Raw genomic sequence first — 16,221 nt, 5'->3', positions numbered from 1 at the left:
GTGGCCTGCCAGCAGCAAGGCTGAGATTCCATTGTTGAGTTAGCCAATGATGAAGGGTGACCAGCAGCAGTGGCAGCAGCCTGGCCTCAGAGAAGCCGGGAGGCAGGAGCTGCCCTTAGCCTGCAGGAGCTGCCCTTGGCCTGCAGGAGCCCCTGGCAGCTTGGCAGCCAGAGTGCCACGGGCCCAGGCCGATGCCTGCACAGGAGCCACCTCCCCACCCTGGCAGGACCTGCAGGGAACCAGCAGAGCCATAGTGTCTGTCTTCACCCTACCTCTGCTCCTGGCACCTGGGCCAGCTGCGGTTTGGAAAAGCAGAGAGCCATACAGAGGCGGAGAGGCCCCCTGAAGCTGTCGGTGGTGTGGCAACACTGGCAACACTGTCCTGTTCCAAAACTCAGATTTCATCCACAAGATCGTGTGCTCACTCAGCTTCCAAGGGCCCTGCAGCTCCGTGACCCCTTCTCCTGCCACTCCCTCCTCCCTGTCAGGGTGGGCACTCGCCTCCTCCCTCTGCCCCGACTCCTCCTGGGCTCACTTCTCCCCCAGGGCTGGTCCCCTGCTCCCTGGTACTCCACTCTCTCCACTCTCACCTTCTGGGTGGACAAGTTCACAATCCCCATCTCCAGCCTTGGCTCAGGAAAAGCCCGAGAAGACTTGTTGGGACAAGGACACCCTGCCCTGCACCCACACACAGCTGGGGCCCCCTCACCTTCTTCCGGAACTCCATTCCTTTCTATGCCACCATCTTTGGTGGACAACCTCGCCTCCCTGGTCCCTAAGAACACAGCAGCCAGCTGTGAGGATTTCTTTCTTTTTCAGAGACAGGGTCTTGCTCTGTTGTGGCTGGAAGGCAGTGGCACAATCACAGCTCACTGCACCCTTGAACTCCTGGGCCCAAATGATCCTCCAACAGGCACATGCCACCAGGCCAACTGATTTTTTTATTTTTTTGGCAGAGATGGGTTTTCACTATGTTGCCCAGGCTGGTCTCGAACTCCTGGGCTCAAGTGATTCTTCTGCCTTGGCCTCCCAAAGTTTTGGGATTGCAGGCATGAGCCATCCCACCTGGCCCATATCTGTGATTTCTAAGGGATTCTATGCCAGCAGTAAAGGAGAAAAAACGCTCCCTCCTCCCCACCAGCCCCCTCCAGCTCCTCTTTCCTGGGAAGCTCTGGGGAGTCTTTCCCTAGGTGTGGAGGCCCAAGCGTCCACATGCTGCTGGTGGATGTCTGTGCAGAAGCCTCAGTCATATCATTCCCTTCATTGCCCAGGAGCTGCAGCCTAGTGTGAGTGGAGGGAAGATGCAGGGAGAAGGGTTCCCTCCCTCTCTATATCCACCCCTAAGCCACAGCTGCTGCTGCTGACGCCATCTCTGGGAACCCAGATGGGAGTGGGAGGTGTTCCAGGCAGCAGCCGTGAGAAGATAGAGTGGACGATGTTATTGGGGGCCTGTCTACATCTTGTGGGCCTCCGCGTGGGCTACTGACAGGTGCCTGTGGTGCCAACAGAAGCCTCCCTCGCCGCCTGTGTCAGGGCTGGCAGACGGAGCTGCTCAGTGCTGGTGTGCCATAGTCAGCCCTGCTCACTCTCTGCCTGCTCCGTGCCTTCTCGAATCTCCCACAGGGTGGAGAAGGGAGGGACATGAGAGCACTGACATTTGCCAACTTCATCAACTGAGTGTCTGCTATGTCCCAGGCAGGAGGCTGTTGCTCCATTTTACAGATGACAGGGCAGGTGCAGCAGTTGGCCACGTGCTGAAGACCACAGCGCTGCGATCAGGATTCTAGTCCAGGCCCGAGAGGCTCTGAGACCCAAGCTCCTTCCCCCAAGCTGCTACCTTGGCTCCTGTGCCACTCCCAGCACTGCCAGGGCCTCCAGGCCTGGGTGCTGCCTGGAGGAGGGAGAGGCTGCAATCCTAGGCGCTGCCTGGAGGAGGAGGACCCCAGAGCCTTTTTCTAAAGAGTGCTTCGGGCTCCCCACTGACTGAGAAGGGGACTCAGAAGGCTGCCTTCCTTAGGTGAGCAGGGCCCCATCTGCCCTCCAGGCCAGCCATGAGTCATGCAGGCAGAGGACTGACAGCAGGCGTGACCTGGTTGGCTAGGGAGGAAGTCAACAACTGTAGTTTCGTAGTTAGTGTGGGGGCAAGGAATGTGGACAGAGACTGACCGAGGACCCTCTAGGCCGGGGTGCCACTGATCTTGCCAGTAACAAGACAGGAGTGAGGGGCAGAGGAGAGAAGGGCTAGAGAAGGGCTAGTGGCTGCTCTGAGCTGAGGGAAGGCACTTCAGGCCACCAGGGAAGATGGGCAGCAGTGGCTGAGGTGCGTGGGAAGGAGAGGGACCGGCGCACCCTAGAGTCCGGTGGAGGGGGGCGGCCATGATTACTCAGGAAGCCACAGACTGTAATCAGGCTCTCCAGGCTCATTAGGGTCCAGCCACAGCTGACCTCACGTCTGGGACCATGGAGTGGCTGGCTCTGTGGTCTGTGCTTGGGATAGGGAGGAGGGGGTGGGGTGAGCAGAGTGCCCAGTGTCTTGGGGCATCAGCACTGCCCACCCATGGGAGGGGCAGTGCATGGCCCAGGAGGAACCCACAGTACATCTTATGGTCAGAGGCAACTGGCCGGCTTACAAGGACAGAAGAAAATAAAACAAAGGGGTGCCTCTGGAGGGACTGGCCTGGTGCTGTGGGAGGCACATTGGCGTGGACATCGGGTGCCCAGTGTTTGAGTCCCAGCTCTCATATTAGCAAAGCGGGTGGCTTGGGCTCAGGCTCCCCTATGCTCCATGAGAATATTGGCCTGGCTCAGGGACTCTCAAACCTGCTTGTTGCCAACTGAGGGCTGTTAAAAACATGCCCATAGGCTTCTACTTCAGCTTACGATGGACTAGTTTATGACAGATTCAACCTCCCAGGGAGAACAAACAGAGCGGTTAGAGAAAGACCAAAACATCCTTCTGCAGGCTTTGGAGGGATACCAAGGGCCAAGCTCCCGGAGAAGAGAGGCCTCGTTGAAGTCAGCCTGACATCTTTTCCTCTCCAGGCATTTGTGGATTTGTGATTGGTTTGGGCAGAGAGGCTTAGAAACCAACAAAAGGCTGCAGCTATTAGGCTGAGAAGCTGAGTGGCGTTTTCAGCAGCATCACAGGGCTGAGAGAACAAAAACTGGGTCAGGGCCACCAAACCCTCTTCACTGCCACCTCCCCAGGTTGCTCCTTGGGCCTGAACAGCAGAATGACGTGACAGTCTGCTTTTTCCTCCTTCACATGTAAACTCCTGAACACTTCAGCGTGGAAGTAGGATGGAGGGTGGTGCTTATAGAACACATTTGCAGATTGAATCCCTTTGTATCTTGCCCATCTTGGGCTTCTACCTTTTGTTCACACTTTCATTTATTCGTTCACCGAGCAAACATTTCTTGTACTATCCAAGAGCCAAGCACTCTGCTGGGTCCTCGATGAGTAACACAAGGAACCTAGGTCTCCAAGCAATTTATCATCATAATAATCTTTTATGCAGGGCACCCTTTCATATTTTACAGGAACTTGTTCACACCCATTGTGAACACTGATCCTCACAATTACCCCATGGGATACAGGCAGGAAAGGCATTAATATTTCTATTTGCAGATGAAGAAACTGAGTTCAAAGTGTGGCTGGGTGTGATGGCTCATGCCTGTAATCCCAGCACTTTGGGAGGCCAAAGGTGGGAGGATTGCTTGAGCCCAAGAGTTTGAGACCAGTCTAGGCAACAAAGTGAGATCCTGTCTCTACAAAAAAAAAGAAAGTAGCCAAAAGCCCCGCCCCAGGTCATTTAGCTAATAAGTTATGATGGTTTTAGTCTACAATTCCCAAATGATAGTCCTAGCACGGACACTGTCTAGCACAGACACTGAAATTACCCTACAGAGTAGGAGGAGATAAATATTTTATGAGAGGCACAAACACTATGAAACTTCCACAGTCTTTCTGTTGAGTAAATGGGGGCTTAGAATTAATTAAAGCTGGAATCTCAGAGATCAGCTGGTCTTACCCCTTCATTTACAAATGAATGAAGCAGAGCTCTGGAGGGATGAAGCGATTCTGCCTAAAGATCCAGAGAACATCAGAAGCCAGGCTTCTTGCCTGTGCAGTCTCAGAGTTCCAACTCTTCCATCAGGACCTGGCACCTTACACACAGCTCCCGCCACTGTAATCCCTCCCTTTATTCCAGATAGCCGCTCAGCTCCGGCCCGGTGGAGACCTCATTGCCAGCTCCTGTGTCCCAGCCTGTCTGTGCCTGTCTCTGGATGAATGAATGAGTGACCAGGTCCCCAGAGAAAGAGATGTGCATTGTGTCCCTGAAATTTGCTTTCAGATGTGAGAGATTTTACATGTGGTGACTTTAACAACCAGGAGAGAGGCTGGCCAGTAGACACAATTTAAACAAATGTGCAGACGTTGAACCAAGACTCAGGTGTAGCTCAAACAGATGCCCCGTTTTGCTCTCCACGCATGACTAGGACTGCTAGTCATGGAACTCCATGCATGAAAACTCCATGCATGACTAGGACAGCAGCAAATGTAAACTTCCAAGAGTACTATTGGTTATACTTAGAACGGTTCCCCTGTCAACACTTTTGGTGCCATCTCCCTCTTCCCCACTCCCTGCCCCACACCCTATAGCTTAGCAGGACCTGAGCAGGAATGTCTTGTTGGCATCTACAAACTCATGCTCTGGGCATCTCCTTTCCTGGATGGGCACTGGATTGTATGCATTTCAGAGCATTGGGGAGCGGTCAGGATTTTAAATCAGAGTGACCCTGTGCTTATTCCTTTGAACTCCCTACCCTATCCTCAGATTACTTTTCTATAAATAGAGTCACCAACATCTGCTTTGTTTACCATGCAAGGGTTGTCGTGAGGCTGAAATAAAACAAAGTTTGTAAATGGACATTGTAATCAGGAAAGCTTTAAATTGCCTTTGTTCTTAGGTTGAACTCAATGAAACCACACATCTGCCAGGGGCTGAACCATAAGAACTATTTACTAAGGCCCTTCCCTGGAACACTGTACCCTAGAGGTCATGCACATACATATTTTAGGTGAAATACTGTGGGAAGATTTCCGTTACCATGTCAGGGGACAGGAAATAAATTTGATGAAAATTCGAGAGCCTTCCATCTCAGTGAAATTTCCAGAGGTTGGGTGGTATGGGTATGTGGAGACAGATATCCCTTCTAAGGTGGAGGATTAGTTGTTGCATCAGGCCCCTCCTAAAACCAAAAAGAAGGCACAACGCCTACTGGGCTGATTTGGACTTTGGAGGTAACATATTCATCATTGGAGTGTGTATTTCTACTCATTTGCCAAGTGACCTGAAAAGCTTGTTTGAGTGAGGCCCGGAACAGTGTAAGGCTCTGCCACAGGTCCAGGCTGCCATGCAGGCTGCTTTGCTGCCTGGGCCATAGGACCCAGCAGATCCAGTGGTGTTTGAGGAGTCAGTGGCAGATAAGGATGCTGTGTGGAGCCCTTGGCAGTCCCCTGTAGGTGAATCACAGCACGATCCCTTAGGATTTTGAAGCAGCCCTCCCATTCTCCACAGATAACCACTCTCCTTTTGGGAAACAGCTCTTGATCTTCTACTCAGCCTTGGTGGAGACTAAACACTTAACCATGGGCCACCAAGTGACCAGTGGTCTGAGTCACCAATCATGAACTGGGTGGTGGCTGATCCACTAATCCATAAAGTTGGGTGTGCAGAGCAATACTCCATCATCAAATGGAAGTGGTATATACATGTGATCTGGCCTGAGCAGGCCCTGAAGGCACACATAAGTTACATAAAGAAGTGGCCCAAATGCCCAGAGGTCCCGCTCCTGCTATGCTATCTTCTGTCTCCCAGCCTGCACCTGTGGCCTCATGGGGAGTTCTATATGATCAGTTGGTGGAGGAAGAGAAGATTCAGGCCTGGTTTACAGATGGTTCTGCAGGATATGTAGGTACCACCTGAAAGTGGACAACTGCAGCCCTGCAGCCCCTTCCTGAGACATCCCTGAAGGAGAGTGGGAAAGGGAAAGCCTCCCAGTGGGTAGATCTTTGGGCTGCGAACCTGATTGTTCATTTTACTTGGAAGGAGAAATGGTCAGATGTGTGACTATGTACTGATTCATGGGCTGCAGCCAATTGTTTGGCTGGATGGTCAGGGACGTGGAAGGAACACAATTGAAAAACTGGTGACAAGAAGATTTACAGAAGAGGTCTGTGGACGGGCCTCTCCGAAGAGGCAAAAATACTGAAGATATTTGCATCCTACGTGAATCCTCACCAAAGGGTGACCCCAGCAGGAGAGGATTTAATAATCGGGTGGATAGCATGACCTATTCCATGGATACCAGTCAGCCTCCTTCTCCAGCCACCACTGTCATTGCCCAATGGGCTCATGAACAAAGTGTGCATGGTGGCAGGGATGGAGGTTATCCATGGGCTTAGCAACATGGACTTCCACTCACCAAGGCTGACTCAGCTACAGCCACTGCTAATGCCCACTCTGCTGCAGCAGAAACCAACACTGAGTCTCTGACATGGCACCATTCCCCAGGGTAATCTGCCAGCTACCTGGTGGCAGGTTGATTACACTGGATCATTTCCATCATGGAAAGGGCAATATTTTTACTAGAATAGACGCTTGCCCTGGATATAGATTTGCCTTCCCTGTACACAATGCTTCTGTCAAAACTACCCTCCGTAGACTCACAGACTGCCTTATCCACAGTCACAGTATTCACACAGCATTGCTCCTGACTGAGGAGCTCACTTCACAGCAGACGAAGTGTGGCAATGTGGCATGGAATTCACTGGTCTTATCATGTTCCCACCATCCTGAGGCAGCTGGCTTGATAAAACAGTGGAATGGCCTTTTGAAGACTCAGTTACAGCACCAGCTAGGTGGCAGTACCTTGCGGGGCTTAGGAATGGTTCTCCAGGAGGCTGTATATGCTCTCAATTAGCATCCAATACGTAGTGGTGTTTCTCCCAAAGTCAGACTCACAGGTCCAGAAATCAAGGTGAGTTAATGGCAGTGGCATTCTTATTCTCATACTGGTGACCACTAGAAAATTTTTGCTTCCTGTTCCTATGATCTTATGTTCTGCTGAGATAGAGATCTAGTTCCAAACGGAGGAATGCTGCCACCAGGAGACACAACCATGATTCCATTGAACAGGAAGTTAAGACTGCCACCTGGCCACTTTGGGCTCCTCATGCCTCTGAATCAACAAGCAAAATAGAGAGTTTCTGTGCTGGTGTGGGTGACTGGATCCTGACTGCCAAGGGGAAATTGGACTACTACTCCACGATGGAAGTAAGGAAGGGGATGTCTGGAATACAGGAGATCCCATGGGGTGTCCCACAGTATTACCAAGCCCTGTGATTAAGGTCAATGGAATATTCAACAATCCCACCCAGGTAGAAATACTATAGCCCAGACCCTTCAGGGGAGAAGGTTTAGATCACCCCAGCAAGTAAAGAACCAGGACCAGATGAGGGGCTTGCTGAAGACAAAGGGAATACAGAATGGGGAATAGAAGAAGGTGGTGATGAATACCAGCTACAACCATATGACCAATGACAGCAACAAGGACTGTCATGGTTATGGTATGTCCTCCTTATATTTTATTTTATTTCTCCATTCGGACATTCTGAATGTAATCAATCCTCCTTATTTTTTTAATGAATATATCTCTGTGTGTGTGTATAGCCAACAATTTTGTTTTCTGTCTTCTCTTATTCCCTTATTGTGTAAAATAACATGTATCTACTTTATAGCATAGTTAAATATTGTTAACTTTACATCATATTATTTAAGTTACAGGGTATAAGCAAAAGAATAAAATTCACGAAGATGGCCGAATAGGAACAGCTCCAGTCTCCAACTCCCAGCGCGAGCGACACAGAAGACCGGCGATTTCTGCATTTTCAACTGAGGTACTGGGTTCATCTCACTGGGGAGTGCCAGACGATCGGTGCTGGTCAGCTGCTGCAGCCCGACCAGCGAGAGCTGAAGCAGGGCGAGGCATTGCCTCACCTGGAAAGCGCAAGGGGGAAGGGAATCCCTTTTCCTAGCCAGGGGAACTGAGACACACAACACCTGGAAAATCGGGTAACTCCCACCCCAATACTGCGCTTTAAGCAGACAGGCACACCAGGAGATCATATCCCACACCTGGCCGGGAGTGTCCCACACCCACGGAGCCTCCCTCATTGCTAGCACAGCAGTCTGTGATCTACCGGCAAGGCAGCAGCAAGGCTGGGGGAGGGGCGCCCGCCATTGCTGAGGCTTAAGTAGGTAAACAAAGCTGCTGGGAAGCTCGAACTGGGTGGAGCTCACAGCAGCTCAAGGAAACCTGCCTGTCTCTGTAGACTCCACCTCTGGGGACAGGGCACAGTAAATAATAACAAACGCAGCAGCTCTGCAGACGCAAACGACTCTGTCTGACAGCTTTGAAGAGAGCAGTGGATCTCCCAACACGGAGGTTGAGATCTGAGAAGGGACAGACTCCCTGCTCAAGTGGGTCCCTGACCCCTGAGTAGCCTAACTGGGAGACATCCCCCACTAGGGGCAGTCTGACACCCCACACCTCACAGGGTGGAGTACACCCCTGAGAGGAAGATTCCAAAGCAAGAATCAGACAGGTACACTCGCTGTTCAGAAATATTCTATCTTCTGCAGCCTCTGCTGCTGATACCCAGGCAAACAGGGTCTGGAGTGGACCTCAAGCAATCTCCTACAGCTACAACCTACAGCTGAGGATCCTGACTGTTAGAAGGAAAGCTATCAAACAGGAAGGACACCTACACCAAAACCCCATCAGTACATCACCATCATCAAAGACCAGAGGCAGATAAAACCACAAAGATGGGGAAAAAGCAGGGCAGAAAAGCTGGAAATTCAAAAAATAAGAGCACATCTCCCCCGGCAAAGGAGCGCAGCTCATCGCCAGCAACGGATCAAAGCTGGACGGAGAATGACTTCGACGAGATGAGAGAAGAAGGCTTCAGTCCATCAAATTTCTCAGAGCTAAAGGAGGAATTACGTACCCAGCGCAAAGAAACTAAAAATCTTGAAAAAAAAGTGGAAGAATTGATGGCTAGAGTAATTAATGCAGAGAAGCTCACAAACGAAATGAAAGAGACGAAAACCATGGCACGAGAAATACGTGACAAATGCACAAGCTTCAGTAACCGTCTCGATCAACTGGAAGAAAGAATGTCAGCGATGGAGGATCAAATGAATGAAATGAAGCGAGAAGAGAAACCAAAAGAAAAAAGAAGAAAAAGAAATGAACAAAGCCTGCAAGAAGTATGGGATTATGTAAAAAGACCAAATCTACGTCTGATTGGGGTGCCTGAAAGTGAGGGGGAAAACGGAACCAAGTTGGAAAACACTCTTCAGGATATCATCCAGGAGAACTTCCCCAACCTAGTAGGGCAGGCCAATATTCAAATCCAGGAAATACAGAGAACGCCACAAAGATACTCCTCGAGAAGAGCAACTCCAAGACACATAATTGCCAGATTCACCAAAGTTGAAATGAAGGAAAAAATCTTAAGGGCAGCCAGAGAGAAAGGTCAGGTTACCCACAAAGGGAAGCCCATCAGACTAACAGCAGATCTCTCGGCAGAAACTCTTCAAGCCAGAAGAGAGTGGGGGCCAATATTCAACATTCTTAAAGAAAAGAATTTTAAACCCAGAATTTTATATCCAGCCAAACTAAGTTTCATAAGTGAAGGAGAAATAAAATCCTTTACAGATAAGCAAATGCTTAGAGATTTTGTCACCACTAGCCCTGCCTTACAAGAGACCCTGAAGGAAGCACTAAACATGGAAAGGAACAACCGGTACCAGCCATTGCAAAAACATGCCAAAATGTAAAGACCATCAAGGCTAGGAAGAAACTGCATCAACTAACGAGCAAAATAACCAGTTAATATCATAATGGCAGGATCAAGTTCACACATAACAATCTTAACCTTAAATGTAAATGGACTAAATGCTCCAATTAAAAGACACAGACTGGCAAACTGGATAAAGAGTCAAGACCCATCAGTCTGCTGTATTCAGGAGACCCATCTCACACGCAGAGACATACATAGGCTCAAAATAAAGGGATGGAGGAAGATTTACCAAGCAAATGGAGAACACAAAAAAGCGGGGGTTGCAATACTAGTCTCTGATAAAACAGACTTTAAACCATCAAAGATCAAAAGAGACAAAGAAGGCCATTACATAATGGTAAAGGGATCAATTCAACAGGAAGAGCTAACTATCCTAAATATATATGCACCCAATACAGGAGCACCCAGATTCATAAAGCAAGTCCTTAGAGACTTACAAAGAGACTTAGACTCCCATACAATAATAATGGGAGACTTCAACACTCCACTGTCAACATTAGACAGATCAATGAGACAGAAAGTTAACAAGGATATCCAGGAATTGAACTCATCTCTGCAGCAAGCAGACCTAATAGACATCTATAGAACTCTTAACCCCAAATCAACAGAATATACATTCTTCTCAGCACCACATCGTACTTACTCCAAAATTGACCACGTAATTGGAAGTAAAGCACTCCTCAGCAAATGTACAAGAACAGAAATTATAACAAACTGTCTCTCAGACCACAGTGCAATCAAATTAGAACTCAGGACTAAGAAACTCAATCAAAACCGCTCAACTACATGGAAACTGAACAACCTGCTCCTGAATGACTACTGGGTACATAACGAAATGAAGGCAGAAATAAAGATGTTCTTTGAAACCAATGAGAACAAAGATACAACATACCAGAATCTCTGGGACACATTTAAAGCAGTGTGTAGAGGGAAATTTATAGCACTAAATGCCCACAAGAGAAAGCAGGAAAGATCTAAAATTGACACTCTAACATCGCAATTAAAAGAACTAGAGAAGCAAGAGCAAACACATTCGAAAGCTAGCAGAAGGCAAGAAATAACTAAGATCAGAGCAGAACTGAAGGAGATAGAGACACAAAAAACCCTCCAAAAAATCAATGAATCCAGGAGTTGGTTTTTTGAAAAGATCAACAAAATTGACAGACCACTAGCAAGACTAATAAAGAAGAAAAGAGAGAAGAATCAAATCGACGCAATTAAAAATGATAAAGGGGATATCACCACCGACCCCACAGAAATACAAACTACCATCAGAGAATACTATAAACACCTCTACGCAAATAAACTGGAAAATCTAGAAGAAATGGATAATTTCCTGGACACTTACACTCTTCCAAGACTAAACCAGGAAGAAGTTGAATCCCTGAATAGACCAATAGTAGGCTCTGAAATTGAGGCAATAATTAATAGCCTACCAACCAAAAAAAGTCCAGGACCAGATGGATTCACAGCTGAATTCTACCAGAGGTACAAGGAGGAGCTGGTACCATTCCTTCTGAAACTATTCCAATCAATAGAAAAAGAGGGAATCCTCCCTAACTCATTTTATGAGGCCAACATCATCCTGATACCAAAGCCTGGCAGAGACACAACAAAAAAAGAGAATTTTAGACCAATATCCCTGATGAACATCGATGCAAAAATCCTCAATAAAATACTGGCAAACCGGATTCAGCAGCACATCAAAAAGCTTATCCACCATGATCAAGTGGGCTTCATCCCTGGGATGCAAGGCTGGTTCAACATTCGCAAATCAATAAACATAATCCAGCATATAAACAGAACCAAAGACAAGAACCACATCATTATCTCAATAGATGCAGAAAAGGCTTTTGACAAAATTCAACAGCCCTTCATGCTAAAAACGCTCAATAAATTCGGTATTGATGGAACGTACCTCAAAATAATAAGAGCTATTTATGACAAACCCACAGCCAATATCATACTGAATGGGCAAAAACTGGAAAAATTCCCTTTGAAAACTGGCACAAGACAGGGATGCCCTCTCTCACCACTCCTATTCAACATAGTGTTGGAAGTTCCGGCTAGGGCAATCAGGCAAGAGAAAGAAATCAAGGGGATTCAGTTAGGAAAAGAAGAAGTCAAATTGTCCCTGTTTGCAGACAACATGATTGTATATTTAGAAAACCCCATTGTCTCAGCCCAAAATCTCCTTAAGCTGATCAGCAACTTCAGCAAAGTCTCAGGATACAAAATTAATGTGCAAAAATCACAAGCATTCTTATACACCAGTGACAGTCAAACAGAGAGCCAAATCAGGAATGAACTTCCATTCACAATTGCTTCAAAGAGAATAAAATACCTAGGAATCCAACTTCCAAGGGATGTAAAGGACCTCTTCAAGGAGAACTACAAACCACTGCTCAGTGAAATCAAAGAGGACACAAACAAATGGAAGAACATACCATGCTCATGGATAGGAAGAATCAATATCGTGAAAATGGCCATACTGCCCAAGGTAATTTATAGATTCAATGCCATCCCCATCAAGCTACCAATGAGCTTCTTCACAGAATTGGAAAAAACTGCTTTAAAGTTCATATGGAACCAAAAAAGAGCCCGCATCTCCAAGACAATCCTAAGTCAAAAGAACAAAGCTGGAGGCATCACGCTACCTGACTTCAAACTATACTACAAGGCTACAGTAACCAAAACAGCATGGTACTGGTACCAAAACAGAGATATAGACCAATGGAACAGAACAGAGTCCTCAGAAATAATGCCACACATCTACAGCCATCTGATCTTTGACAAACCTGAGAGAAACAAGAAATGGGGAAAGGATTCCCTATTTAATAAATGGTGCTGGGAAAACTGGCTAGCCATAAGTAGAAAGCTGAAACTGGATCCTTTCCTTACTCCTTATACGAAAATTAATTCAAGATGGATTAGAGACTTAAATGTTAGACCTAATACCATAAAAATCCTAGAGGAAAACCTAGGTAGTACCATTCAGGACATAGGCATGGGCAAAGACTTCATGTCTAAAACACCAAAAGCAACGGCAGCAAAAGCCAAAATTGACAAATGGGATCTCATCAAACTAAAGAGCTTCTGCACAGCAAAAGAAACTACCATCAGAGTGAGCAGGCAACCTACAGAATGGGAGAAAATTTTTGCAATCTACTCATCTGACAAAGGGCTAATATCCAGAACCTACAAAGAACTCAAACAAATTTACAAGAAAAAAACAAACAACCCCATCCAAAAGTGGGCAAAGGATATGAACAGACATTTCTCAAAAGAAGACATTCATACAGCCAACAGACACATGAAAAAATGCTCATCATCACTGGCCATCAGAGAAATGCAAATCAAAACCACAATGAGATACCATCTCACACCAGTTAGAATGGCGATCATTCAAAAGTCAGGAAACAACAGGTGCTGGAGAGGATGTGGAGAAATAGGAACACTTTTACACTGTTGGTGGGATTGTAAACTAGTTCAACCATTATGGAAAACAGTATGGCGATTCCTCAAGGATCTAGAACTAGATGTACCATATGACCCAGCCATCCCATTACTGGGTATATACCCAAAGGATTATAAATTATGCTGCTATAAGGACACATGCACACGTATGTTTATTGCAGCACTATTCACAATAGCAAAGACTTGGAATCAACCCAAATGTCCATCAGTGACAGATTGGATTAAGAAAATGTGGCACATATACACCATGGAATACTATGCAGCCATAAAAAAGGATGAGTTTGTGTCCTTTGTAGGGACATGGATGCAGCTGGAAACCATCATTCTTAGCAAACTATCACAAGAACAGAAAACCAAACACCGTATGTTCTCACTCGTAGGTGGGAACTGAACAATGAGATCACTTGGACTCGGGAAGGGGAACATCACACACCGGGGCCTATCATGGGGAGGGGGGAGGGGGGAGGGATTGCATTGGGAGTTATACCTGATGTAAATGACGAGTTGATGGGTGCAGCACACCAACATGGCACAAGTATACATATGTAGCAAACCTGTACGTTGTGCACATGTACCCTACAACTTGAAGTTTAATAATAATAAATAAATTTAAAAAAAAAAAAAAAAAAAAAAAGAATAAAATTCACTCAAGGACTTTAACTCCTCTTCAGGGAAAAGTGTGTGTGTGTTTTTGGTTGTACACAGGAGAGTTGTATCACATTAGGTGGAATTATGACCTTACTGTTGTCTTTATTTGGAGATTAAGTGTGGTTTAAGGAGATGTGCACAGGTGCCAAGTTGACAAGGGGTGGGCTTGTGATGGTTAATTTTATGTGTCGCTTTGACTAGGTCAGATATTTGGTCAAATATAATTCTGGGGCCTTCCTTGTGAGGGTGCTTTAGGATAAGATTAACATTTAAATAGGTAGCCTGCATCAAGCAGATTGCCCTCCCTTGTGTAGGCGGGCTCATCTAATCAGTTGAAGGCCTGAATAGAACAAAGAGCTGAGCCTCCCCCAAGTAAGAGGGAATTCTTACTGCCTGATGGTCTTCAAACTCGAACATCAGCTCTGCAGATTTTGGACTTGCCAGCCTTTCTAATTACAGGAGCCAATTCCTTATAATATCCATCTATCCATCTATCTCTATCATTATCTCTCTCTCTCTCTCTCTCTCTCTATCTATCTGTCTATCTATCTACCTATCTATATCTATCATCTATCTAACTCATATCTATCTATCATCTCTCTATCACCTCTCTCTCTCTCTACTATTGATTCTGTTTCTCTGGATCTATCTATCTATCTATCTATCTATCTATCTATCTATCTATCTACCTATCAATCATCTATCTCTATATGCTATTGATTACTTCTCTGGATCTATCTCTATCATCTATCTATCTATCTATCTATCTCATGTCTATCGCTTTATCTCTATCCTATCCTATCTCTCTCTCTCTCTATCATATCTGTCTATCACCTATCTCTATACACTATTGATTCTGTTTCTCTGGATCAATCAATCAATCTATGTATCTATCCATCTATCTATACACTATTGATTCTGTTTCTCTGGATTTATCTATCTGTCTGTCTGTCTATCTATCTATCTATCTATCTATCTATCTCATGTCTAGCTCTTTATCTCTATCCTATCTATCTATCTATCTATCTCTATCATATCTATCATCTATCTCTATACACTATTGATTCTGTTTCTCTGGATCAATCAATCTATATATCTATCCATCTATCTATACACTATTGATCCTGTTTCTCTGGATCTATCTATCTATCTATCTGTCTGTCTATCTATCTATCTATCTATCTATCTATCTATCTATCTATCTTTCTATCTCTATACACTATTGATTCTTTTCTCTGGATCTATCTATCTATCATCTCTATACACTATTGATTCTGTTTCTCTGGGTCTATCTCTCTCTCTCTACAGTATTGATTCTGTTTCTGTGGATCTCTCTCTCTCTCTCATACACTATTGATTCTGTTTCTGTGGATCTCTCTCTCTCTCTCTCTCATACACTATTGAATCTGTTTCTGTGGATCTCTCTGTCTCTCTCTCTTTCTCTCTCATACACTATTGATTCTGTTTCTCTGGGTCTGTCTCTCTCTCTCTACACTATTGATTCTGTTTCTGTGGATCTCTCTCTCTTTCTCTCTCATACACTATTGATTCTGTTTCTCTGGAGAACCTTGATAAATACGGAAGACATGAGGCAGATGAGAGTAGAAGAGTGTGTCAGAGTGACAGCCTCCAGGGCAGAGGGTTGGGTGGTTGGGAGCATTAATGAGGGGGTGGGAAGGGAGAAAAAAAGAGGAGACAGTTTTCAAAACACAAGATCTGCTTATTTCTCTATTAGGACATGGTTAAACAAATCTAAAGATAAAAGTCCAGATTTGTATAATAGGCAAAGTTAGAAGCCATAATACCTTTACAAAAGAGGTTTGCAAGGATGTTCTTTTCCTTTTTTTTCCTTTTCTCTCTTTTTTATTTTTTTCAGACAAGGACTCACTCTGTCTCCCAGGCTGCAGTGGTGCAATCATAGCTCACTGTAGCCTCGACCTCCTGGGCTCAAGTGATCCTTCTGCCTCAGCTTCCCAAGCAGCTAGGAGTATAGGTACACACCACCATGCCTGGCTAATGCAAGGACATTTCTTAAAGCTGCCTATTGCTCTAGGCACTTGCTATAGGATTGTGTTAGCCCACTAGTACTTTGCCTAAAACCAGGTACTTCTGTGTCCAGCAAGATCACCAAGCCTCAGTGGAAGCTTTGTAGCAGTGCTACC

The 16,221-nt window shown here is 45.9% G+C and overlaps 1 protein-coding gene across 1 annotated transcript in view; it reads right to left on the bottom strand.

Moving 5' to 3' along the window:
- The window catches only part of SCARA3 (scavenger receptor class A member 3), a 45,025-nt gene that overhangs the window by 3,577 nt on the left and 25,227 nt on the right, over positions 1 to 16,221 (bottom strand). The gene's annotated exons all lie outside the window — the stretch shown is intronic.

The sequence above is a fragment of the Chlorocebus sabaeus genome, chromosome 8, assembly GCF_047675955.1.
Source record: "Chlorocebus sabaeus isolate Y175 chromosome 8, mChlSab1.0.hap1, whole genome shotgun sequence".
In the NCBI taxonomy this organism is placed as follows: Eukaryota; Metazoa; Chordata; class Mammalia; order Primates; family Cercopithecidae; genus Chlorocebus; species Chlorocebus sabaeus.
Note: the sequence above shows the minus strand (reverse complement) of the source record. Positions and strands in the feature narration are given on the sequence as shown.